This window comes from Pseudorasbora parva, chromosome 5 (assembly GCF_024679245.1).
Source record: "Pseudorasbora parva isolate DD20220531a chromosome 5, ASM2467924v1, whole genome shotgun sequence".
Classification (NCBI taxonomy): domain Eukaryota; kingdom Metazoa; phylum Chordata; class Actinopteri; order Cypriniformes; family Gobionidae; genus Pseudorasbora; species Pseudorasbora parva.
Genome location: NC_090176.1, coordinates 36472320 through 36499051, shown reverse-complemented (window position 1 = coordinate 36499051; position 26732 = coordinate 36472320). Strand labels below are relative to the sequence as shown.

The window sequence follows — 26732 nt, the reverse complement described above, 5'->3', positions numbered from 1 at the left end:
TACCATTAGATAATCTAGCAACACTGATATATAATGATATAAAAAAGATGTACTCTTGATATAGTAACCATCTATATAGCAGTTAGTTGCACTTAACCCCTATGCATGTCAAAGATCGTAGATGGCCCCAGATTACTATTGTTCAACATTCACTGCTCGTTACAACATCTCACACTCAGGGGCGTAGCACCAAATTTTGGGCCCTGGGTACAAACCATCTTGCTGGGCCCCCGTACCATGTATGTGTATGTATAGAAAACGGACTTCCCTGCCTTGGGCCCTGGTTACTCAGTACCCTTTATCCCCCCAGTCCCACGCCCCTGCTCACACTTACTTTATCTGGACAAACTCAGTATCATTAGACAGAAGAAAGGCTCCAGCTTCGATATTTGAACACTGTTTATGATAAAACTGGGCTGCAGTGACATTAATTTCTTAATTTATGTCAGGAGTGCTTTATAATTGATCCATTATGAACAATATTTTGAATGCAATATCACACGGACATTAATTCTCTCTCGTCTGGCTCATTGGCATTCACACAGCTCGCAAAGAACAGCTTTCAGTTTAGCTCTTAGTTCAAAAAGTGCTCATATCTGGTGAAATATTGATATATTAATCATATGCTTGCAAAATATTACTTCATACAGAATACCATTTCTATTCATTTCTCACTGAATTATTCGATCTAAAAGAGTTGAAACATGCACACCTCTGGGTCTCCTCTTAATTTTCGCACTTAATTAATGACGCACATTTTGATATGCGTCAGATACGAGTCATCAGACATTCATTTGCTCTCTGAGCTGTCAATAATCTGACATGCTGCTCCATACTGCCCTCCGCATGACGCGCTCTTGTGTGGACACTTCCTCATTCTCTTCACAGTCTCTGTAAAGAACGAGCCTATTATACTAGGGGTGTAACAATTCATTTTAACAACGATTCAATTCGTATCAAGATTTGAAGTTGTCGATACGATTCAAGGACGGTATTGGTTCATTTAGAACGATACGATCAGAAACGATTCAGTGATTTGAAATCGGTTCAGTAACTTTTTAGTAGGGCTGCACGATTTGGGGAAAATATATAATTGCTGGGTAAAATTGTGATTGCGATTTAAAATGCGATTATTATATTTTTTTTTACAAATGAAAAGTGTGTGTATATAATACTTTGTGTTTATATATTAATATGACTAATAATAATAATAATGATTATTATAACAAAACAATTTTTACAAATAAGAAATATTACCATTTCAATAACAATTTCATAATTACAAATAAAAAATAAAGTATGTCAGAATAAATATAATAATACTAATTATTATTTTTGTTTTACAGAACTTATTTTACAAAAAACAAAACAAAAAACTGCTGGGTTTTCTATTAATATGCAGACAGCTAAATGACTAAAAAACATTAGAAAGGTCTAAGCCTAAGGAGTTATTGTAAGAAAAATATTATAAAAAAATATTATTATAAAAATCTTTGTTGTTTATCTGTGATATCAATATCTTAAAGTCTGTGTCTTTAATATGAAATATTAACCTCTTGTGCATCCACTGTGGGGGAAAAAAAAACTCCTGTACATTGAAGAAAAACATGGATTGTCCAATAAATTTATAATTTAAGTTTATTAACTTTTATTCACTCGACTGATGATATGTGAGGTAAAGAATGTTATTAAACGTTGTCTTTTGTTGAACAGGTTTATGAACGCTTCACTAGTTTGTGAAGATTATTGACTCCAGTTGCTTTTTCAAACACACGTTATAAGCGACTCAAACTCGCAGTCTTTCAGACGTAGCAGCGTTTACTCCTGATCACAGAGCCGCTCTTCGCTAACACACAGAGCATTTATTTATTTCATTTAAAATCGCAGCCTTTGAGTTTTTATAATAGCACAAGCCAAATCGCGATTGCGGTTCGATTTCGATTAATCGTGCAGCCCTACTTTTTAGCCAAAATTTTCAATCAGTGTGACTGAAATAAATACGTGCAGGTGTTTCCTAGATTTCTGCTGTTTCTTTTAAGGGAATCAGGTATCAATAAATTATTGATATAAAACAAGTAAACAATTAAAGAGGGGGTGAAATGCTGTTTCAGGCATACTGAGCTTTTTACACTGTTAAAGACTTGGATTCCCATCCTAAACATAGACAAAGTTTCAAAAACTAATGTTGGACATTTGATGGAGTATTTCTGTGTTAAAAATACTCCTTCCGGTTTCTCACAAGTTTCGGAGAGTTTTTTTCGAGAATAGGTCGACTTGACGTTAATAGAACGGAAAGTCCTTGTATGGGCCGTACGGGCTCTTCTCCCGGTAGGGTGCGCGCGTGCGTGACTAGAGGGAGAGGAAATGCACAGCCGTAAACACTCTCTCAGCTGCAGATCCAGTCGTCCGTGAACACTCATGTCGCTCATATCATCATACACTCATATAGGCTATATGTATTATTTATTTTATTTTACAGTTAAATTATTATTATGTAATCAGGGAGTTCCTACATGAACTAACTACCTCTTTGCACTTTAATAAAAATAGAAAAAGACTATGATATTTGGCATATTTGTTTTTGCTGTTGTTTTTAGGGGGTTATTTTTCCTGTAAAGATATCGCGATATATATATCGTATATCGAGATATAGCTAAATATAGAGATATATTTTTTGCTCCATATCGCCCAGCCCTACACACACCTCACCGACAGTGGGCTGGTCGCGAGAGGAGGGAGAGAGCAAAGTTTAGTATTTGTGGATCTCCAGTAAGGCTGTCTAGTCTATTTTATACATTTTAAAGTTGGATGACATTATTTCTCTTTTGATACAGGCGATACGGAGTCATTAATACATCACCAAAGACAAACAATTATGATAGCGATCATGTACAAGTCCGATGTTTTAGTGATTAGCTTGTTGTAAGTCACCCACCGCAACTAACAAGGTAATAAGCCTGTGTCTGAGTGTAGTTAATGTAGATTTACCGCTGTGTTGGGCTAGGGCTGGGCGATATGGAGCAAAAAATATATCTCGATATACGATATATATCTCGATATCTTTACAGGAAAAATAACCCCCTAAAAACTACAGCAAAAACAAATATGCCAAATACCACAAAAACCTTTTTTTTTTAAAAATTGAAGTGCAAAGAGGTAGTCAAGTGCTTTTGCGACATTTAAAATAAAAAACTCCCTGATTACATAAATAATAATAATTTAACTGTAAAAGAAAATAAATAATATTGCCTTCTTTTCATTTATTTCATGCTTTCAAAAGATGAATCAAAGACTCCCTTTTTTACAGTTAAAGTAAACAGTAAGCATTTTGCCGAAAGATGGGGGCATGACTGTGATATAAATAAACTGTTTGTCATAACACCACTTCCTGTTAAATTTGTATCAAAATTCAAACAGTGATGTTTGTCATGAGTTTGACAAAATTCAAACTCATCATGCAGATCATGTAGGCTACACATGAGCTGAATTTCACTTCTTTTCCAGTTACAGAACGAAATATGAATGTCAGAAGGTAGGCTATATGATAATATGATACAGTACAACTGACAGAAGAGCACCGCGTGTCTCAGGACACCCGGGATGTCGCGTTTTTCCCTCTTGGTTAAAACGTGAATAGACCTATTCATCATAATCCCGTGATAAAGCTGACAAAATAATAATAGTAATGATATTGCAATACTTTTTAAATGTTTTCAAATGATATGCGATCATTTTGACATTTTAACCGAAAACTATGCGATCAGTTAGACACAGATCATAAACTGGCATGATTGCGACCGCGTCTCGCACCAGTAGTGTCGATCACCTGACTGTGGGTGAAACGTGCGATTTGAACTATGATGAACATTAATATTTCTTTATGAATTTTAGCAAGCAGTTGTGTTCGAAGGAAAACATGGTCTCTAAACTGAGTCCTGAACAACGTGCGCGCTTGTCAACATGATAACTAATCCTCACCTGGTTGTGGAAGCAGCCGTGTTCAATGAGACAACACGCGAGGGGAGGGGGAACAAAGCAAGAGGCGGGAGGCGCGCGAGGCTCCGCGAGCACAACACAGAGAAGGCAAACAAGCAAAGTGGCGGAATCAGAATTTAATATAAACAATATATCGATATATACGATATGTCCAAATCCATATCGAGCTGAAAAAATATCGAGATATATTTTAAATATCGAGATATCGCCCACCCCTATGTTGGGCTCAATGTTATATGAAAGAACTTCGAAGAAGCAGGATAATTTAATAATTTAATAATTCCGTGTGGTGAACGTGAACCTATGATAAGCATGCAGTCCACGTACGTCGCTGTTTTATGTCGGATGGATCGCCAAAATATCTTCAAACCACACTCTTAAAAATGATGTGTTAAAAATGAACACAGAATTTGTGTTAAAGGATTCGTAACACATTTTGTGTTACTACAGACACATGATGTGTAAATATAGTGTTCAACTGTTTACACAATTACTGTGTAAAACCCATTTAGTAGTATGTTTACATTAAAGGCATCTTTTCTGTTGCAAATAGTCAATGGGTGTTGGCAAGTTTAACTATTGGATTTATTTATCACGTTGCAAATGTGAATATCGCATTTTAACGGGGGAAAACAACTAGGACTGCCGGAATGACATTGCTGCGCTGCCTGCGCGTGCGCGGTGGCTTCCGTTTCCAGCAAAGAATCGGAGCCGGCCAGCCGTCAGTTTGTCAGTCTCCCTCAGGTGAGTGAATTTAATTAAACGCGTAAAATAGTGCATATTTCTCCACATAACATGAGAGATTTGTGTTAATTGTCTAGGAAATATAATTTGTTTGTTTTAACTGTTATTATGCCGTTTCCATGTTCCCACACACCGAATGTTTGTGTGTTAGGCCAGCGGGCTCTCACGTTTTGCAAAGGTGTTTATAGGTAACGTTATTGTTTTTAAAAAGACTTAAAGGTTAATGCATGGTTCCTTAAGTTTAAACTTGTAATAGTCCCTTTTGGCTTTTACCAAATACTATGCGTTAGTTTAAACGACGTTGTGGCGACGTGTGTTGTGTAATGTTATATTTTTTAAAGTCTATGGTAGGCTTGGGCGGTAATAAGGTAAAATGGTATACCGCGGGATCTAAAAATAGCAGCGGTATCAGTTTCAATACCTTCAAACCGTCAAAAAAAATATTAAAAAAATATTAATTATTAAATATTTAATAAGTTGAACTAATTAAACTATTTACATATTAAATACTATTTATTTATTTAAAGCCTAAATATATGCGTTATTGTGACAGCGGATGAGAAAGAGAGAGAGGGGAAAAGACGGCGAGTCGGGCACTGAGTTATTCGGTCTCGAAAAAGAACAACTTCTGCAGTTTGGAAGTATTTTGGGTTTTGACCGAACGAGAAGGGAGAGGCGGTAAATATAGACGAGGCAATTTGCAAATTGTGCAACAAAAAGATGACCGCAAGAGATGGAAATACCTTGAACCTAAGGGCGCATATCCGAAAACCACCATCCACTCACTGCTGCGTGGATGAAAAACCGAGCGCACCCTCGGACTATGCTGTAATATTGCCGAAGCCTTTTGTCACACAGCTGGCAATGTAAGCAATAAGCATGAACTCCACAAGAATCAAGTGGACATGGGACTCACAAAACAAATGTCAATTGTCTGACAATTGTCTCATAACGGTAAGCATAAAACGTGCAGAGAGTTCCTCAGGGGCAGGGGCTCAAATGTAAAAAAAAAAAAAATATATATATATATATATATATATACACATATACTTTGCATCACATAAATAAATTATATTTAAAAGTAGGCTATGTTAAAATAGAAAAACTTTTTTTCGGTATTTTTTATCATATAAATGCAGACTTGACTCGCATAAGGAACTTACTTAAAAATGTGAATGCAAATTTGAACAAATGGAATAACATTAATGGGCTTATTTTTTTATGCATTAATTCGTTTATTTAGGCCTATTTATTCATTCATTCGTTCAGGCCTATTCATTCATTCGTTTAGGCCTATTCATGAATTATTTTGTTTATTTAGGCCAGTTAACTCATTCATTCGTTAAAAGAACGAATGAATAAGCCTAAATAAACATCGTTTTTTTTTTTGCTGCAAAAAAACAAAAAACAAAACAAGCCGATGCAGGTCCCGCGGCATCGGCACCGTAGAGGACCGAGTCGGAGCTCAAATGACAACTCACTGTTTGGAGCCACAAGCACAACGGTTTTCAGCCCCGCATGCAAAGTTGTCGGTCCACAACGTGCCCTGTTAAAGCCGGACAAAGTTGGTTTTTCTAGCGAAAAATCTTGACTAGATTTGATGCCACTTGCCATTCGTTTCTTTTTTCTTTTCTTTTTCTCTTTTTCATTTATTGTTATTTATTTAATTAATTAATTCGTTAATCAATTGATTCAGGTAGCCTATTTTATTTGGTTTTCGTTAAAAACAATATTGTTAAGAAGACTGGAAAGAATTTATTTTTATTTAGGCCTATTACTTTGCAATCATTTTTATAATATAGATCTTTATGTTAATTCAACTCTGGTTGACTGTTGTGGGTCTATTTACACTTTTTTTTTATAAGCTGCTCTTTAAAGTTGTTCCAGGCAGTGTGATTTGATTTAATTCATTTGTGCGCGCTAAACCTGTTCTGGATGTTTATGTTAATTTAATTATGTTTGACTGTTGTATTGCACTTTTTTTAAACTGTTATTTGTTGCTAATACCAGTTGTTAATATTGTTGTGCATGTTATTTTGTTATTGTTTCAGTATTAGTGTTTGGTATTCAGTTTCTGAACGGTTTAGGCACAAGCCAACAGTTTGTTGACGCTGTCTGAGCCTTACATCATAATGTTTTAATTATTCACGGTAATACCGTATACCGAGGTAAAATAGGGAGGAGGTTTGACGGTATCAAAATTTGGATACCGCCCAAGCCTAGGGTTGTGTAACGTTAGTTTAAAAACGCGCCACTTTGTGCCAGCAGCTTGTCACTGACTAAGTTATTTAAAGTTGTATGGATTACGGGATGAAAACATTTAACATTTACGTTTTTTCGTTGGTTTAAATTATGACTCATATGATTACAGCATTATAATATGGTGTTGTTTTTATTATTATATATTTTAACTAGGTAATGGAAGACCAGGATCCAGTCACATCATATTACGTTACACTTGGTAAGTTAATACTTGTTAAACAGAGCTGCTGAGCACTTTACACAAAGGTTGTTTTATAATTTGTTAATACAGGGTATATGCAGGAATCCTGAAGTTAAATTCAATACCTTTTTAAGACTTTTTAAAGACCTTTTCAAAATATTTTAAGACCTCATCGCACTTCAAGTTCTAATCGGTAACAAACCTTTAATAAACAGTTGTAGTCGAATGTAGACTTAAAATCTCTATCCTAGGCCAATTTTGTATCGTTTATATTGCATATCTGTTTTGCAACGTATGGAGGGCGACACATCACCTAACTGCGCATTTCGCAAAATACATGACGTCACTGAGACAGCGCTCGCCAGGGATGGAAATTAACTTTTTTCAAAGTCTACCACTCAATGTTTTTACCAGCCACTGTTTTGTTTTTAACTGACAATGTGTAACTGCATGTGAAAATTAATACTACAAGCTCTACAATACTTAAGCAGTTTATTTAATCTCAAGTCTCAATGAAATTTTGAAATTTCATTTTGACATTTTCACGATGATTTGTGGTCTTTTATGGCTTCCAGTTTTATGTTTTTTAGTCCCAAGAATGAAATTATTCGTTTTGGCATCTTTGAAGCGTCCTGACAACATACGAGCAGAACATTGTCAGTAGGGATTGGGAAGCACCGAAATCAAAATTCTTGGCCGAAACCAAAGCCGAAAACCGAAAAATAAAATTCAAACTAAAATGTTTAACTCGACCTCACTCATGTGTACATTAAATAATAATGCACATGCCTATTGGCCTGCAGAAAGGTACAGAAATTGAATAAAGTAATCAAATGTAAAATAACTGCATATTTAACTGTTTAAATGAAAGATTAATCCTTATTAAACTTACAAAAGTTATTCAATCAAGAGCATTGTTTAATGTCAAACTAAATATAAGGACATCACTCAGGCAGCTGTAAAGGCTACTGCGCCTTTAAGACCTGAGGCAGGGATATGCTCGTCTTTCTCGACTGTGCACACTATACAGTTCCCTTAAGGCATATTCAGACTATGTCTGCTAGGATACTCATCAAGATGGACATGTTGACATACTTCTTGTGTGAGTTTGTCCGTTTAAGCGCAAGACTTGAAAGAGAACTCAATATTTGCGCGCTCTCTGATGATGCACAGCGTCAGATCTTCTCTCAGCGCGCGCGAGTCTCACAGCGCATCTTCACGCGAGTGATGACGGAGAAAACGACTGGTCATATGCGCACATACGGCAGCACTCGCGTGCATTAAACAAAGTTTACAAAGAGGTGAACAGTATGCTCGGTAGGTGAAGTGAGTTTACCCGCCACAACTCAAAATCAGCCGCATTTGGCTGGTGGCGGTGCTAATTTCCACCCCTGGCGCGCGCGCTCCGAGCCGATCTCAGACTGAGCGCCCGTTGTTTTTTAATACTTATGGGGATGAAAAGAAATATATTCATAAAATACTTTTTGGAGTCAAACTCTTTTGATAAAGATTGAACAAAATACTTTCAAAATTTAAGACTTTATAAAGCCGTGATAAGACTTTTTAATACTTTATAAGGGTCTTAATTTTCCCAAAATTGATTTATCACCTTTTAAGACTTTTCAAGACCCCGCGGATACCCTGTAATATTAATATTTCATTGTTTCTGTTTTTCTGTTTTATTCACTGCATGTGGACATTGAATTTTCCAAGATGACCGGTGGGAAAGAAGACAGACTGGAGAAAGCTGATAATCAGCAGGATGGTAAGGATTTATTTTATTTCTGTGGCATGTGCACACATTTCTAAATGTGGTAATGGGACAATGACATGTACACATTGTAACACTCAATTCATAAATTAAAAGTAATAATTTCAAATAGACACTGTTAATCCTCATTCATCATCATCATCCACATACTCTATTGGAACTGGTGCCAGTATGCATTATGTTAGCTTTTAATAAAGTTTCAATATTGCATGAAACATTTTCTGATGCTTTTCATTGTTTCATTGTTGTAGGCTGGTACCAATGTGACGTACCAACGCGGATTAAAAACAAACACAGAAGAGATGACAATGCTGAATAAAGTCGTAGCTTTTGTTATTTTGGGACCAAAATCTATTTTCGATGCTTCAAAAATTCTAACTAACCCACAGATGTCACAAATGCACTACTTTGATGATGGGTTTTTTTTCCCTTTCTGGAAAGGAACAGTATACTGTGCATATGTTTTCAATGGAGAGACAGAATCTCTCGGATTAAATCTAAAATATCTTAAACTGTGTGTGACGATGAACGAAGGTCTTACGGGTGTGGAACGACATTAGGGTGAGGAGTTAATGACATCGTTTTCATTTTTGGGTGAACTAACCCTTTAAGACGGTATGTAATTGTGGCAAATAATTATTATTTTGCTCTTCCACTTGATGTACAAAGCCTCCCTTGTGCTCTAGACAAACTTTTCAAATTCTATTGACTGTGTAATCTTCAATATCTATGCCAACTGTCTTCAGTTTATAATGTATGTGACCTGCCTTTGTCCCAGTCCACTTGCAAACGATCAAATGCTATAGAATTAATTGCCAAATTGTAGCGTTGTGCCTAATTTAAACAGATGATGTATAACTGTCAAAAGTGCGTGGAAAATATTTTTGTCAATACAAAACTTGATTTGACATTTAAAGGGTTACTTCACTGCTTTTTCATATTAAACTGTTATTTCCTTAACTAAGACGAGTTGACACACACCTCTCTCGTCTCAGTGCCTGCTCTTAATCTCTCTGACGCGCGGTGACGATCTGATAGCATTTAGCTTAGCCCACTAAGCCCAGTTCATTCACTATGGTACCAAACAGGGAGGATGTGAGGGAGGATTTTTCAGCCGGGACTTTTTACTGCGCCGAGTCGAAGTTCTCTCAGAAGTGCTATTCCACCATACATTATAGTTCTCCTTTTTAATCCGCTTAGAAAAGCGCCACGTTTTATTTTGTGTCACCATACTAGGTCGTTCAGCTATTAGTGTAACTGTATTTAAATAGGGAAAATGTGGACGTGTTTGGTTGCTTCTAACTTGATCTCTGTTTGGTACCATAGTGAATGAACTGGGCTTAGTGGGCTAAGCTAAATGCTATCAGATCGTCACCGCGTGTCAGAGAGATTAAGAGCACGCACTGAGACGAGAGAGGTGTGTGTCAACTCGTCTTAGTTAAGGAAATAACTGTTTAATATGAAAAAGCGGTGAAGTAACCCTTTAAGGAAAGAACATGCACTCTTTAGGTAAATATGAATTATGTGTGTGGTGTGATGTGGTGATTTCGTTGACTTCAATGTTTAAGTTTTTTAATCATATTTGATGTATGTTGTTATTTAAAGAAGTGTTTGATTAATGTTTTGTATGAATCATGTTTTTAAAATGCTTATTTTTGTATTGACTTTTTTATAAAAGCTAAATAAACACTATATGATCAGTATTCAATGCTTCAGTGTGATTTCATGAAAGTGTACATATTGTATTCTGATCTAGCTTTTTCATAATCTTTTAGAGTAAAAAATAAATAGTAGAAATCTATAACACACAGTTGTGTTGGATGTATACAAAAAGTACACATTAATGTGTTTACTAAAGTAACACATTTGTGTGTATATTTTCACAACACATATTCTGTGTTGTATTTAACACAACATGTGTTGTCCCTGAGCACACTCAGAACATGTGTTGGAAACAACACAAGTTGTGTTGTTTTTAACACATTTGTTTTAAGAGTGCACTGAAGTTGAGCGAACTAACTTGTCAACGATATCGGTTGAGTTTGTCACTATCGCTCATTTTTCTCGCTCCACTTCACTCTGATCCTCCAAGCCTGTCAGCCACTGACTGTAAACAGCAGCGCGTGCAGCACCCAGAAGCCCGGTCTGCAATACGCACAAGCAGCGTTACGCATACCGCGTAAGCATTATATCAAGAATTTATCAAACTGTTGTTATCGTTTTATCGAGGAAAATTATATTGTGATAATTATCGTTTTATCGCCCAGCCCTAATTACCATGACCTTTTATATATCAAAAGCTCAAGGCAAAGTTGATTCATCACCCCTTTAAATGTTTTGATTAAACTAAAAGGAAGCGTTCATTTAACCGCTGCACTCTGGTCTTTGAATTGACCTGCATCTGGAACGCCACGTTTTGGCAGACATTTGTGGGAAGAGTTATACAGAGGCAGACAGACAGCAAGCAAGGCTCACCAACAGCACAACAGAGCTGAGCCGAGTGACAGAGGATGTGCAGGTCTATTTCGAAATTAATAATCTCATGATTTTCAGAGCCACCAGAACTTTGAAATACCTGGCCATGCAGACTCTGAGATAGTAATTAAACATTACACCTGTCCATCTCCTGGGAACAATCCAGATGATTTACAAAGGAACATGTGAAAAAAATGCATCAGTTCATGTGACAATAACATTAAACCAGACTTTATTTGCCCAAATGAAAAACATATTTACACTTTCGGAATCGGTCCCTGTCCCCTATATAGTGCACTATGTGCCCTTTACCATATAGCAGGGGTGTGAGAGTAAAACGTGATGAGATTTCTCATCGAGTGAAAAGCTGTCTTGTGATACATCCACATGAAAGAGAAAGTAAATGCGAGACGCCTTATTTTCACAAATTAGGTGACATACAATAGCCTGTCTCCCAGTATCAATGCTATCTTAGGCTGGGCTGTGTAGTTATAGTAACCACCTCTTAGCTCTTCTCTGGTCTCGATTTGCACTCTGAATATTGAGAGAGTACTTTGATTATGGTTGCACTTGTTTGCACTTAAGACTAAGAAAAAACGGTTTATTTTTATTTCGTTTTTATTTCCATGTTCAATTTGTGGAAAGGAGTTAAATTGGGAGGTCACACACACAGCCTTAGTCAGAAGTTCTGGAAGCTCAAAATTCATGTACAATAAGGTCTGAAGAGAGAAGCCAGTCAGTTGAGTATTTTTGTCTTTCAATGTATTTGGCAATTCATACTCAGAAAGTAGAACTGAAATGACATTCATTACAAGATGATTAGTTCAAACATTTCAAAATGCACCTGCAGAATATTTTTACAGTGATGAATTTTGTCATTGAGGATTTCTTTAAAAAAACTGTGCAGTCTCATTTCGTGAGTCTCTAAATACACCTACCATAAAGAAAATAGTGAACAAGTGACCGATTTCAGTCGCATTTAGGGAGCGGGACACTTCAGATTTTAGAGAGCATTTGACCTAAAAGAAAATCTGATGAGAAGCAGCAGAGTGCAGAGTGATGTCATCAAAATCATTGATCTGAGGGACAATATAGTTTTGAATACTTGCAACTTCAATATTTATATCTGCAAATTTTGTCATTGTTTTGGAGCACACTAGCTTACAGATTACCTTAAAGGGTTAGTTCACCCAAAAATGAAAATTTGATGTGTATCTGCTTACACCCAGTGCATCCAACACGTAGGTGTCTGTTTCTTCAGTAGAACAAAGATTTTTTTACTCTAACTGTTGCCGTATAATGCATATCAATGTGTTTTTGTTTATATGGAGACACTATGAGAGTAAAAAAAAAAAAAAAACATACATACGAATCCATATTAAACCCTGCGGCTCGTGACAATACATTGATGTCTTAAAACACGAAGCGATCGGTTTCTGCAATAAACCGAACAGTATGTTATTTTTTTACCTCATAGCAGACAAATATTATCTAGTGTTCCCATCCGTCAGTCCCCATATCACCACGAGCCACATGGTTTAATATGGATTCCTATGTGTGTTTTTTACTCATAGTGACTCATTAAAAAAAAAAAAAAAAAACATTGATATGCATTATACAGCAACAGTTAAAGGTCCACTGAAATCAAAATTTAAGTTTTTTAGCTTTTAGTATGACTGTGTTAGCCTTTAAGTTATGATTAAGCTGGTATGTTTCAAAACTATGAGAAAATGTGCATTTAGGAGATATAAGCATTCAAAATTTACAGTCTTCCACTTCCGTTAAAACAAATTTGAGGCGAATAAAGTCTGTTTTCACGTTAGTTTCACGCACCCAAAAAGGGGGAGGAGCTGCTAACAGCTGAAGCCGTTTCAGGGGAAATTACGTCAACACATTGAATAATGCGGCACGTTTCAGGGCACTTCAGTGCACCTTTAAGTTACGACCGATAGTGGATTTCACCGATACCGATAGCTAGGTTGGACCACGCTTGCCGATAGCTGATTAATCGACCGATAGTTTAAAAAAAAATACTAGATTAAAATAATAATAATAACAATAATAACAACAACAACAAATAACAAAAACAGTGCTGAACTTTATTAAAAGAAATAAAATAAAAATACTGAACCATGAAAATGTTCTAAATTGCATATGTAAATATAAATATATATTAAAATGACAAGTTCTAACAGAAAAAAATCTACAGAAAATAACTAAAACATTAAAATATTACAAATAAATGTTTCTTTAGCTATAACCTAGAAACATGTAAGTGAATGTCAGGTAACAGACTGCAAGTCCCATTTGTTAACAATGATTTATTAGCTTTTTTAGCTAGCTTACATGAATGATATGCAATATACATTTTACACTGTGTAATAATAGAGCAATTCAATTGTATCTTAATCATTCATGTTAGTTCATAGTGCATAAAAAAGGTTAAAAAATAAAACTAACAATGAATAATACTTCTACAGCATTTATTAACCTTACTTAATGTTACAAAAGGAATATTGGATATAATGTATTATAATGTATTATTGTATTATATTAAGTATTATTTTATATAAATCCAAACAGTTGACGGTTTTCTTATCAAAATAACAAAATATGTATTGAAATCGAATGCGTTTCTGATGTGTTTCTGATACAGTCTGGTTTCTTACATCACTAGCTGTTACATCGCTTTAACTGCTTGAGGTAAATGTTACTGCTAATGTTAGCGTCCTCTCAGCCTCAACGACAAAGTAAAGTACATACATACATCTAGTCACCAAAAAAAAAAAAACGTTATAATGATTAGGCAAAATGTAACGTTACTGGAGTGTTTCCCTTTCGGTGTTTTAAACACGTGTCAGATGTACGCGCTCTGTGCAGCGTTCGGTGAAGCACATTCTGTAACAACCTACAGAATGCAATAATACAAAATAGTAATGCAAGTGTGTGAAGCTATTACAGTCCACTTTGGCCCTGCACCTGTGAATATACAGTTACCGGTCATTGAATCTAAAGTAAAGGAACTTGTAGATGGGGTTCAATCGAACCCATGGCATCCCTCAGTCAGTGCAATGTGCATCGGTGCTGTGGATAGGACCCATGTGGAAATCAGGCAGCTAATCATAGTGTAGTTTTGAGTTCTCATGTGGACAGATTTTTTTTAAACCGTGCTTGTGTGGACGCGATTGTTTTTTAAAACGGAGGAAAAACTCTGGTAATAAAAATACCCATGTACGTGTGGACTAGGCCTGAGAGACAGCAGCAGTTTATTCGACTGCTTTCACTTTAAGAGTGAATACACAGAGATGGTTAGGCTACATGCAGTTACACAAATGTAAAAGTTCACTCGTGAATCAAGACGGGGTTTACGTGCATATTCGTCAAGAATCTCCCTCTTGGAGAGCGCGTGTGAGTGCTGAGTGAACACTGGCAATACTTAACAATAAATGCAAATGATAAAATTTTGTGACGATGCGACACTGCTTCGATTGTCCTGTGTTAAATCCTGTGTCAACTGTGCAGCTCAATTTTAGTTGCAGATGCGATGCACTGATGTGAAGCAATTTGAGCACTGAGAGAGAGAGAGAGAGAGAGAGAGAGACAGAGAGAGACAGAGAGAGACAGAGAGAGACAGAGAGAGAGAGACAGAGAGAGAGAGACAGAGAGAGAGAGACAGAGAGACAGAGAGAGAGAGACAGAGAGAGAGAGTGAACACAGTCTGAGCATAGAGACAGGCAGACACAGACAGACCTGGCTGCCGAAGGAAGAGCGACTGTGTCCTCACTGCACAGAGAAGCAGCTGGAAACAGAGCTACATTTCCTGACAATCTGCCCCAATTATAAAAACATTAGAGACACATTCTATCCCCTTTTCACAACCCATCAGAAAGACTTCCTTCAATTATCAAATATGGACAAACTCCCACTCCTGCTCGGAGAAAGCCCACTTTGTAAATATTAGAAGATTGGACATTTTTATTGCTATGTTTATTTTCATGTAATTTTATTTTATTTGTATTATTATTTATTTCGTATAGTGTTATGAATGCTTTGGCAATGTAAAGATTTCCTTCACCATGCCAATAAAAGAGAGAGAGAGAGAGAGAGAGAGAGAGAGAGAGAGAGAGAGAGAGAGAGAGAGAGAGAGAGAGAGAGAGAGAAATCCCAATTTAAGATTTGCCAGCTTTTTAATTCTGTTTTGCAATCTGGTCATCCGTTATTCTGATTTCCGTAAATTTACAATAGGCCTAACTTTAGTCCATTTTATCCCACGGAACCTCTCGTTTCTTTTCCCAAATCTTCACGCGCGTCACATTTTTGCAGGGAATTGTTTAAGTCTATTATAGCCAGTCTCATCTTTTACTGTGGTAAAGTAGAAATACACTATAGGACGAAATTTCATTTAACATAGTTTGTGCTTGTTATTAGACTCGAGGCGCGTCAAGTTTATTTGAATAGCGCAGTTCACACACAACGGTTTTACTTTCGTTTTCTCTAGCAGTGCATAATCTAGGACTGTCAAAATTGCTCAAAAATGACGTTTGAATATTCCCTCTAAAACAAACGCGAATATTCGAACTATTCGAACATCTGGGACTTTACGTCAATAACAGGACAAATTAATACAAAGAGACATAACTACTTGTATAGGTTGGCTATTTAAGTTTATACATATTTGACAACGCATTACTTCCAAAAAAAACAAGTAGATTGTTATTATAAATAATATAATTATTATTATATATAATTATTATATATTATTAAATTAACTAATGGTCAAGACCCCCACGGTTTAAATGAGTGCTGATAAAGAGTTTTGTGCAACAATTTAAAGTCGCGAGACTCGCGACTCGTCCCAAATATAACAGGCTTCATTCAGTGATTGAAACAAATATTATTAATATTAATTTCAGTTTTACAGCATATTGAACGCTCCGTCGCTCCGTCCCGAACGCTGAGGTCGAGTTGGGACCAGCTAGGGATGGGACGATACACTTAAACTCACGATACGATGCACCTCGATATGCCAGGGTTACGATACGATACGTCACGATACGATATCAAAGAAAAAAAGTCTTTCCAAATCTGTGAATTTTTTTTTTTACCACCAAAGTAATGTACTAAAACGAAAGGTAGGATTTTTCTTTTTTTTTTGCATTTTGGTTCTATGTTGTTTAAAAAAAAGGAGAATTTTTAGAAGTCCGCGACCACATCTTAAACAGGGGTGCCAATAATTGTGGAGGGCACTGTAGGGATGTCAACTGATTAAAATATTGAATAGCGATTAACTGCATGATTGTCATGAGTTAACTCGCGATAAATCGAAATTTAATCGCACCTTTTTAGCAATTGTAAATGTATCTTAAATTAAGTTTAAATTAAGTTTTTAATATTCTAATCAACATAGGTATGGACAAATATGCATGCTTTATGCAAATGTACATTTATTATTAGTGAAACCATACTTATTCAATAATAATCAATATAGCATGAAGACTAGACATATCAAAGGTCATAGATATGTTTATCTAAGAAATTGTTCATGTCTCTTAAGCCTAAACTTAAAAATAATGAGTAAGTAGTGATTTCTCTCATTTTAACAATATAAAGGGAGCTTTTACACTGGCAGTTTAATTCAGAACAGGGAAAAGTTCGTATGAAAAATTGTTAATGTGTACCAGTGAGCAAACCAGAACCACACCATACCTGGAGGAGGTCCATATTACACGAGGAGGAATATAGTGTGGCCCCTTTAAGAGATCCGAATTCCCATATTGAACTGCCGGTATTTTAAGTGTGCGCACCGAACTGGGCCGTGATTCACGTGGACAGTGTGAAGAACACGGACGACTCGGGAGCGCGCTTGTTCAGGAAAGTAACCTGTGCATTAGTTTTAGCCGATTGTAGTGTATTTAGCTCAATAAAACACGTGTTCTGTAAGGGGTTATGGTGTTAATGATTTACCTCAGACATGAGCGAGAGTGAGCTGCAGTGCATCGCGCTCAGACTGCAGAGAATGTGCTCAGTGAAAAAACACACTTTTCTTTCTGGAGTCTTATAAAAGTTAAACAGAAAATATGGTAGCTTATGTAGGCAATAACTGCATTTTTGGTTTAGAATATTAATGCTAATGTCAACCCTTTTCTTTCCCTTTTAATGTTTGCTGTTGCATCGCGTCTGACTGCTCTCACTTTTTCCAACTATGCCTCAGATCAAACAGAAAATGCGCGCTGCGTTTTGTTATGTCTGCCCCATACACACACACACACACACACACACACATATAATAAACAAAATTATTTATATACTACGCAAATCATGCAGCAGTGCCATCTATCTTTATTTCGCGATCCATTTTTTTCGACCTCGATGCGTTTCGTCACGTTTTGTATCGCGAAATTTTGTCAAACGATATTTCGTCCCATCCCTAGGACCTGCACTTTCTGCCATCTTCACTGCAAGACGCGTCCACTTTCAGCAGTGACTCCTGTGACCTGTGCCTGAACCCTCATGTGCTCGCCCACTCGCAAAACAGAGAGCCACGCCTCTACTACCACGGCGGGGGATTTCTTTTTTTTTATATTAATTTTCACCTTCGAAATTAGTTTTTTTTTTTTAAACTATTCGAATATATATTCAAATTTAGATTATAATATTCGTTGACAGCCCTAGCATAATCAAACACAGCCTAAATGTCTTGACCCTGTGGAAGATAAAATGCGCTTTTCAGACGTTTTACAACAAGTGTTGCTTTGCAATATCAGGAGAAAACATGAAGACAAAGATATTCGAGAAGTTGTGTCCCACATTCATCTCATAGCGCAGACCGACATCACATCTTTACACAGTTTGCGTGGAAATATGAAACTTTTTTTTTTAAAGAAATAGGCCTATTTAATTTTCTTATTCTTATGATTACCATTATTTACTTATAATCATTTAAAATGTTTTACAGGCTAGTGTATTGTTTTACTGATGGAAAATAAACATGCATGCTTATGAAATGGATGGGTGTATGTATATATATATACACACATATACACACACACACAAATTTGTTACATACATATACATCAAAATTGTTATATTAAATATGATCAAATATGCCTGTAAAAAATACGCATTGTTTATCCTTTTGATCTTTTATTTAAAAAAATATATAATAATCACAAAAATCCAACCTTTCATTCAAGTAAAATAATTGAAAATGGGGGGTAAAAATCACATTATGAAAAATGATTTTCTCTAACACACGTTGGCCACAATTGTTGGTACCCCTAGAATTTTAAATGAGTAAAATATCTCAAGTATATTTACATTAATATTTAATTTTTTTAGCACACCAGGGTGAACAGGAACATCAAATTGTCCAGCTATGATGTCTTGTTTCACAGGAGTATAAATATAAGGAGGCATAAAAGATAAAAGCCAAATTCCCTTAAATCATTTATCACCATGAGTGAAACCAAAGAATATAGTTCTGATGTGCAGCAAAATATTGTTGAGCTTCACATAATAGAAAGAGGCTGTAGGACAATAGCAAAAGCATTGAAAATCCCCATTTCCACCATCAGGGCAATAATTAAGAAGCTCCATTTAACTAAAGATTTTACAAATCTGCCTGAAAGAGGACGTGTGCGTATATTGTCCTAATGAACGAGGAGGAACGTTTGAGTGCACAAACACTCTCCAAGGATCACAGAAGGAGAATCACAGAGATTAGTTGAGTCTTGGGGTCAGAGAGCCTAAACTTTTTTTTTTAAAACAACCCCTTCATCACCACACATTGTTTGGGAGGGATTCAAGAAAAATCCTCCTCACTCATCTATATAAAGGCCTGTCACAATAACAAATTTTGCTGGACAATAAATTGGCCAAGAAATTATTGCGATAAACGATAATATTGTGGTTCTGAGACGATTTTCATCTAAAATAATGATAATGGCATAATAATGCAGCTACACCTTTTCAAAGATCAATAAACTTAAATTTCTAAAGACTATTTAACACTAAAAATGGAAAACATTTTAAATAACCACAATAAATGAACAAAACAACCAAAAACAATAAATAAAATGGATGAAAACTGCAACGGATGAATGTGTTTTAGGTGCATATTAGGGGCTGCACAGTTAACAGAACCCACAGCTCGGTTCGTATCACAGTTTTAGGGTCATGGTTTTCCATTCTGTACGGTTCTTGTTGTTGTTGTTTTTCTTTCAATCCAGAAATGTACTTCAGCATATGATATATTATCCACAATTTAGGATACAGTACTAAAAAAAATTGTTATATCATAACCTAATCATGCACAAACTGAACTTGACCATCTCTGAGGAAAGAGATATTTTGATACAGCAAGAGAGAAGACATTGATGACATGCTTTTCATTTAATTGGCAAAAAAAGGAGAATATGTATTGCTATCTCTACAGGAACTTATGTGCCTTTTTAGCACACAAAGATTGAACTGAAGAATTAACTTGCGTTTATCAAACTTCAGTGTAGCTTTAAGCCTCGTTTTAGCACGTTGCGTCCGCTCGAGCGCGAGGGTGCACGTGGCAAAAATGGCGTTGTGGCAAGGGGGGCGTGGTTCAGCGAGGTCTGCAGCGGGAGAGAGGGCCGCGGGACGAGCGGTAAGTGAGTGGGTTGGACGCAGATTAATAACACCTGTCTCTTGTTCTAGTAATGAGCGCGGAGACGGGATAAAACACCAGCGGAACCGGAGACCGAGGAGAGAGAGAGTCGGACTGTTGATGCGAGGAGACCCTGAGATATCCGGAAGCCGGAAGTGCGTGACCCGGAAGCGAAACTGAGCATACACAGAGACAAACACACGCTGAAGCGTGCACGTTTATTGATTTAAGTTATTGAGAATAAAGAGCATCAACAGTCCTGCCGACCCCCGTGTCCTCTTCCTTCCTCACTATATCGAACTTGTTACAGGCGTCAATGCTAAATGTGCGAGACCCCATTTTGCTTGGCGTGGTGCACGTCAAATTTCATAACTTTGCGTGTGGCTCCGCAACCGAAGAGCCACGAGTTCCAGACGAATCTGCTGGCCGAGATGGGCCATGGCTGGATCTCCCATTAGTAGGGTTGGGCATCGTTTTGATTTGAACGATTCTGATTACGATTCTTACTTTCGATTCCGATTCTTTGAGGGGTGGAATCAAAACATGTCACATCGATATTCAATGCCATTTTCGATACCACAGGGGGGGAAACGCTGCATATACTGTCAATTAGATATTTTTTATATAATTTTTTTTTTGTCCGTCTTTTGAAAGTCTAGGCAATCAAAAATTTCTTCTGAAGAGATCACTTTATATGATAAAAGCTTTTAAGCTTTTTCTCACATATAAACATTGATCAATTACTATTAAAATTCTTACAAATATTTGCTAACTCAATGTATTTTTTACAACGGGGTAATTATGTTGCAAAGGCTTACACACAGCACAAGTAAGCTTGATTTCAAATGGTAAAATGAATTAAAAAAGATGAATAAACAGTAATAAGAACAAATAAACATATTACAAACAATAGCACATGTAAATACAATAGAATAAAAGATACAAATGAAATAGACTGCTTTTTTCAGGTAGGTCTAACATTCAGGTAAGAAACTGAATTAAAAACGTAAAGTTAATTTAAAATAACATTGGATACATTTTTTTGTAAAAAATTAAATAGCTTCATATGAAACCACTAAAGTTGCACAAGTTGATCAGTCAAAAGCAGTGTGATCATTTGTCTTTTTGTAGTTTGATTTTGAATAACAAATAACTGCTGTCCCTTTAAAGCTACACTTTAACTTTTTGTAACTTTTTTAGTTTATTCTTAGCTAAAAACACTTAGTTCTTTCAAAAATATGTGCTCATTAATGTATATTTACTTCTTGCAAGTAATAAAGTATTCTCGTAAGTTTATAATATGCCATTGAAAATACTATAATGGCAATAATCTTGGACTAAATCGGCCACCGTAGGAGTTAAAACGAAATCAGAATTGAGAGGAACTGAAACTAATATTCACTGGATGGTCATATACCTCTTCACCACTAGATGGGGGAAAATATCACACAGTGTAGCTTTAAGAACTGCCGCACTCATGGATCCGGAACACTGTTCCTGTTACTCATTCTTCATTTCTTCCTGAACTGTTTACGACTGTGTTTACATTAATACTCTTCAAGATGTGCACTGAGAATTTTTTTTGAGTTGACCAATTATAAGTAGGGCTGGACGATATGGCCAAAATTCATATCACAATATTTTTTTTAATTTCGGTCGATACAATATAATTTCCGATATCGATATGAACTATAAAGGCTTTAGAAAAAAATACTAAGAACTGCCACAAAGGATGTCTGTACCTACAAACTTCTGAAAAATGTATTTGCCAAGTCTATGAATAGTCCTCCTATAAAACTATATAATATTTTAGAAATAAAACAGTACAAATAAATTAATGTTCACCTTTTATTTGTATTTAGCCTTTATATGAACAAGAAATGTGAAATCAACAACAAATAAACATAAGACTCTCACTTTATTAATATTAATATATTTAAGTTTAAACTATAACATAGACTGATTATATTATTCTTAATATAGATTAAAGAAAAGTGCTTCAGCCAGGATTCAGCCTGACTCTCAGAATATTCTAGCGGATGGATCTGCTTCAGATAGTGGAACCAATTTGATATGCTCCAGCTGACGGTGATGCCACGTGCATAACCTCAATACAGAGCGGCAAAATGATGCACTATAGAAGAAATGCAGAGTCAAAGTGTCCAGTGCTCCTATGCCACAGACGCAATTTATTGAGCATTTTCTTTTAAGTTCTAAATTTCAGTGAAGAACAATTCACAGCGCTCTATTCTCCTTTTATGCAAAACTATAGCATACATTTAATGCTGCATTTATTTAAAGCTACACTGTGTAACTTTTTTTGTTTATTCTTAGCTAAAATCACTTAGTTCTTTCAAAAATATATGTGCTCATTAATGTATATTTACTTCTTTCAAGTAATAATGCATTCTCGTAATTTTATAATATACCATTGAAAATACATATGTGTTGAGGGTTCGGATGGCGGTCGCCATGTTGCTCCTCCATCTTGAAAGTACATTTGCCAAAGAGGGACATACCCGTAAATTCAAGCTTCGCTTTTCGCGTTTTTACACTCGATGGCACTGTGTCGAATGTGAAGAGGAGGATTGCTTGAGGCTGCTATATGATGATGGAGAATCACTCTTAAGCCCCTTTCACACTGCACGTCGGACCCGCAATATTCCCGGAACATTGCCGGGTCGCCTTTTGTGTGAAAGCAACCACGTCCCGGAATTGATTACCGAATTCGACCCGGGTCGGGGACCTAGTAACATTGCGGAATATGTATCAGAGTCGCCAAGGAAGCGGAAAAGAGAATTAAGACGGCAACGCAACAGGCAAATCAACAAGACAAAAGTAAATATTGGAGTGGCCTTTCCAAGATGGAAAGAGCTCATGAGGAGCAACGATTTTAAAAAGGACGCCGACGTTGCCTGCTATCTTCTCGACAGGTAATATTAATTCAGCCTATTTGTGTATATTGGAAGTTTTATTGTTGCTTGGCTAATTATATCATGGTGTGCTGTGCACAACACTAGAACGACGTCTAGGATAGTTTTCCTCGCGTTAATGGTGAAAAAGTATTGTTTACCTTATAACATAAATCCGTGTTCTATGACGGATAACATGAGATTAATATTTTAATTGCATTATAATTTGTTTGCCTTACGCTAGTGATGTCCTACAATATACAGAATAACGATATCACTGATAAAAGTTACTTTACTAAGATTAGCTTGCATTCGTCTGGGAACCTGATAGCTGATGTTAGCAATGAACTGGTTAAAGATAACGAAAAAGTAAAACTATTATTCATTTTACATAGATTAATTTGATCATAGATCATTTGGTAAATTAAATAACTGCAAATTATAATAGTTTTCAAAAGTAACCTCATCACTTGAAGCAACACTCACCGAAGAGGTCGAACTGGAAGCCATGACTTAATCGGCCACCGTAGGAGTTGAAACGAAATCGAAATTGAGAGGAGCAGAAACTATTATTCACTGGATGGTCATATACCTTTTCATAACTAGATGGGGGAAAATATCACACAGTGTAGCTTTAATTAAAAATGCAGTAAAAAAACGTAATGCAGTGAAATATTATTCGGATCTAAATCATCTGTTCACTACGTGAATATATAGTAAAGTGTCATTTATTTCTGTGATCAAAGCTGAATTTATCATCATTACTCCAGTCTTCAGTGTCACTAATCAGTCTCATATTAGGATTTGATGCTCAACAAACATTTATCATCATGATTATTATTATAAATGATTATTATCAGTGTTGAAAACAGTTTTGCTGCTCCATTTTTGCGGAAACCACCATACCATTCAAACATTTGTGGTAAAATTAAAAAGAGAGAAATGAATACTCTTGTTGATCAGACATAGGCTACATTAAATTGATAGTGACATTTTGATAGTGATAACAGAAGTGATATTTTTAATATTACAAAAGATGATAATTTATTTAATAAATGCTGTCCATTGAACTCTCATCAAAGAATCCTGAAAAATAAAATGTATCATGGTTTCCACAACATTTTTAAGCAGCATAACTGTTTTCAACACAGATAATAATCAAAAATGTTTCTTGATTATGAAATCCTCATATGAGAATGATTAGTGAAGGATCATGTGACACTGAAGAGTGGAGTAATGATGATAAATTCAGCTTTGATCACAGGAATAAATTACACTTTACTATATTCACATAGAAAAAGGCTGTTTTCATTTGTAATGGTGTTTCACAATATTACTGTTTTAACTGTATTTTTGATTAAATAACTGCAGCTTTGGTGAGCAGAAGATAAAGATTTAAAAAGCTGTCAGTCAGCACTGCATTATTCATATGACATTTATTGTCAATAAATAGCCTACATTGAGATGAAAACACACATAAAGCATATTGTCGCAATCGTCTGATTGTCGTCGTCACGTTTCAGCTCATAACGATTGTTTTCATTCAGCTGCTGCTAACTAAAGGTTAAAGTTGAGTGAATAGCTCGTGAAATCAACTGGACATTTTGTCACCTTTGTTTCCTTTTATGTGATTGGTTAAAGCCGTTTTTTGTCGCCACTAGAGTAAAAAAAAAACGACATTGAAACGAAAAAAAATAAATGTCGTTTTTTCGCCTCAGCACATTCGCGTTCGGTGTGGAAGCGCTCATTACACAAACAGCTGATCGAAAAAAATAACATTGCGCGAATTATTTGCACGTCAAAATCGCGTCCAGTGTGAAAGAGCCTTTACACACTGTCATGAGGAAAGTCCACGCGTTCACCGTGTTCAGAGGGTTAACCGGGCTGAGTGAGAATATGCCGGTGTGTGTCAACTCTGTGCTGTCGGTCAGAGAGGAGAGTGCAGCTTGTATCGATACTGTAGAAACTGAGCAGGCTATCGTATCTTTTCAGATATTTCAGTATCGATATTTTTGACAACGCTAGTTGCACTGTGCCGACCCAGGCTTTTTAAAAATAAAAAAAACCCTTTAGAGCGCCGCTTAGCGTGCTCCATGGCTAAAAGAACAAGCTGGCCCACAAGCACTGGAACCAAAAATCGAATCGATAACAAATTTTCTAAAAGATTACAATGGCATCGGTTTTTTTTTAAACAGTTCCAAGTTAGAACCGGTTCTCGATGACCAACCCTACCCATTAGGATGCACGATCTAAAACAAACATCAAAATCAACACACAAATGTGTCACTGAGCACAAAATGAAGCTTCTCCCATGACCATCCCAGTTTCCTGACATGAACCCTATAGAAGATGTGTGGCTGAAATGAAGAGAAAAAGCACTAGCATGGATCTGTGAATCTGAAAAATATGGAGAGATTCAGTATGGAGGAATGGTCTCTGATCTCTGGTCAGGTGTTCTCCTAGTAATATTGAGGTATTCGACCCGGGACGAGCGCTGTGTGAACAAAAAGCCGAAACTAATGCCGCAACGTGTACGTAGTTATCGTGCGACTCCTAGAGCTTGTTTTTTCAATAATACAACCCTGCAGTGCCAGAAGAGCTAGTCTGTGTTTTAAACGCAGAGTGTTCGCATACAAAAGAAACTAAAATTAAACAAGCAGAAATGTGTGCAAACTGGACACAAGTCGAGACTACAGAGCTCCTTACTATCCGCGCTGAAGCTGAGATCGCTCACCATTATACATCACATCCGGATGTCACGTGTCAACTTGACCCGGGACCGTTAAGCGTTGTGTGTGAAACCGCACATATTACGGTATTTTGCTGGCAGTGTGAATGGACCCAATCTAGCGGCCTGGGAACAAATGGCGGGTCGCATTATCCGTGTATTTGCCGGAATCGCAGTGTGAAAGGGGCTAAAGTGTAGCTGTCAATAGAAAGTATAGAGAACTGGCTCAGATCTCATTAAAACATCTTCACGTGTTTTGAAGATGAATGAAAGCCTTATAGGTTTGGAGCAACATTGAGGTGAGTAAATGACTACAATTTTTATTTTTTGGTGAATTAACCCTTTAAGATGGTATCATCATCAGCAGCAATTATTAATGACATTTCTTGTGGTCAGTAAATATCAGGCCAGCAAATATCAATGCATCTATGAAAAATAAATTCTACCTATTAATCTCATTTAACAGCATATTTGAGCATATTTTCCACATCTTTATCACTTAAATTTTCTGCAATTCACATTTACAATTAAGAGTCCTGCAAAATGACAATTAATTGTTAAATTAAATGTGTTGTCCATATGTAGTAACAGCCACATATACAAATAAAACATCAATCATTAAAGCAAATTGATTGATCGGAAAATATCCAGCACTGACGTACTACAACAAATGGTGCTTGCAAATGCAGGAAAAGTCATGCAACCTAGCAAAGAAACAAGTCAGCTAAGTTAGCCCAATTAAGACCTCTCCATTATATGCTAAATGCATTGTTAAACCACATACATGCGCTCGTAAGCAACTTGTTTACTTAACTGAAAGCCTTGCTGCTGAGAAAAGACTGAAAAGTGACCAGCGTTCACCTCACATGCAGTAACAGTTGGTTAGCATCATGCTAACCAGCTAACATGTAGAGCTGCCGGGTGAAACTGGGGGGATCAGAGCTTTAACCTTCCCAGATCATCTCTAAACACTACAATAGCCAACAGACTGGACTAAGATCTGCAAAGTTTAATAATTTACAACTCTG

General features: G+C 36.3%; 1 protein-coding gene across 7 annotated transcripts in view; it reads right to left on the bottom strand.

Annotated features, from left to right (window-relative positions):
• kdm6a (lysine (K)-specific demethylase 6A) overlaps window positions 1-26732 on the bottom strand; it is an 87931-nt gene that overhangs the window by 59273 nt on the left and 1926 nt on the right. The window lies entirely within an intron of this gene.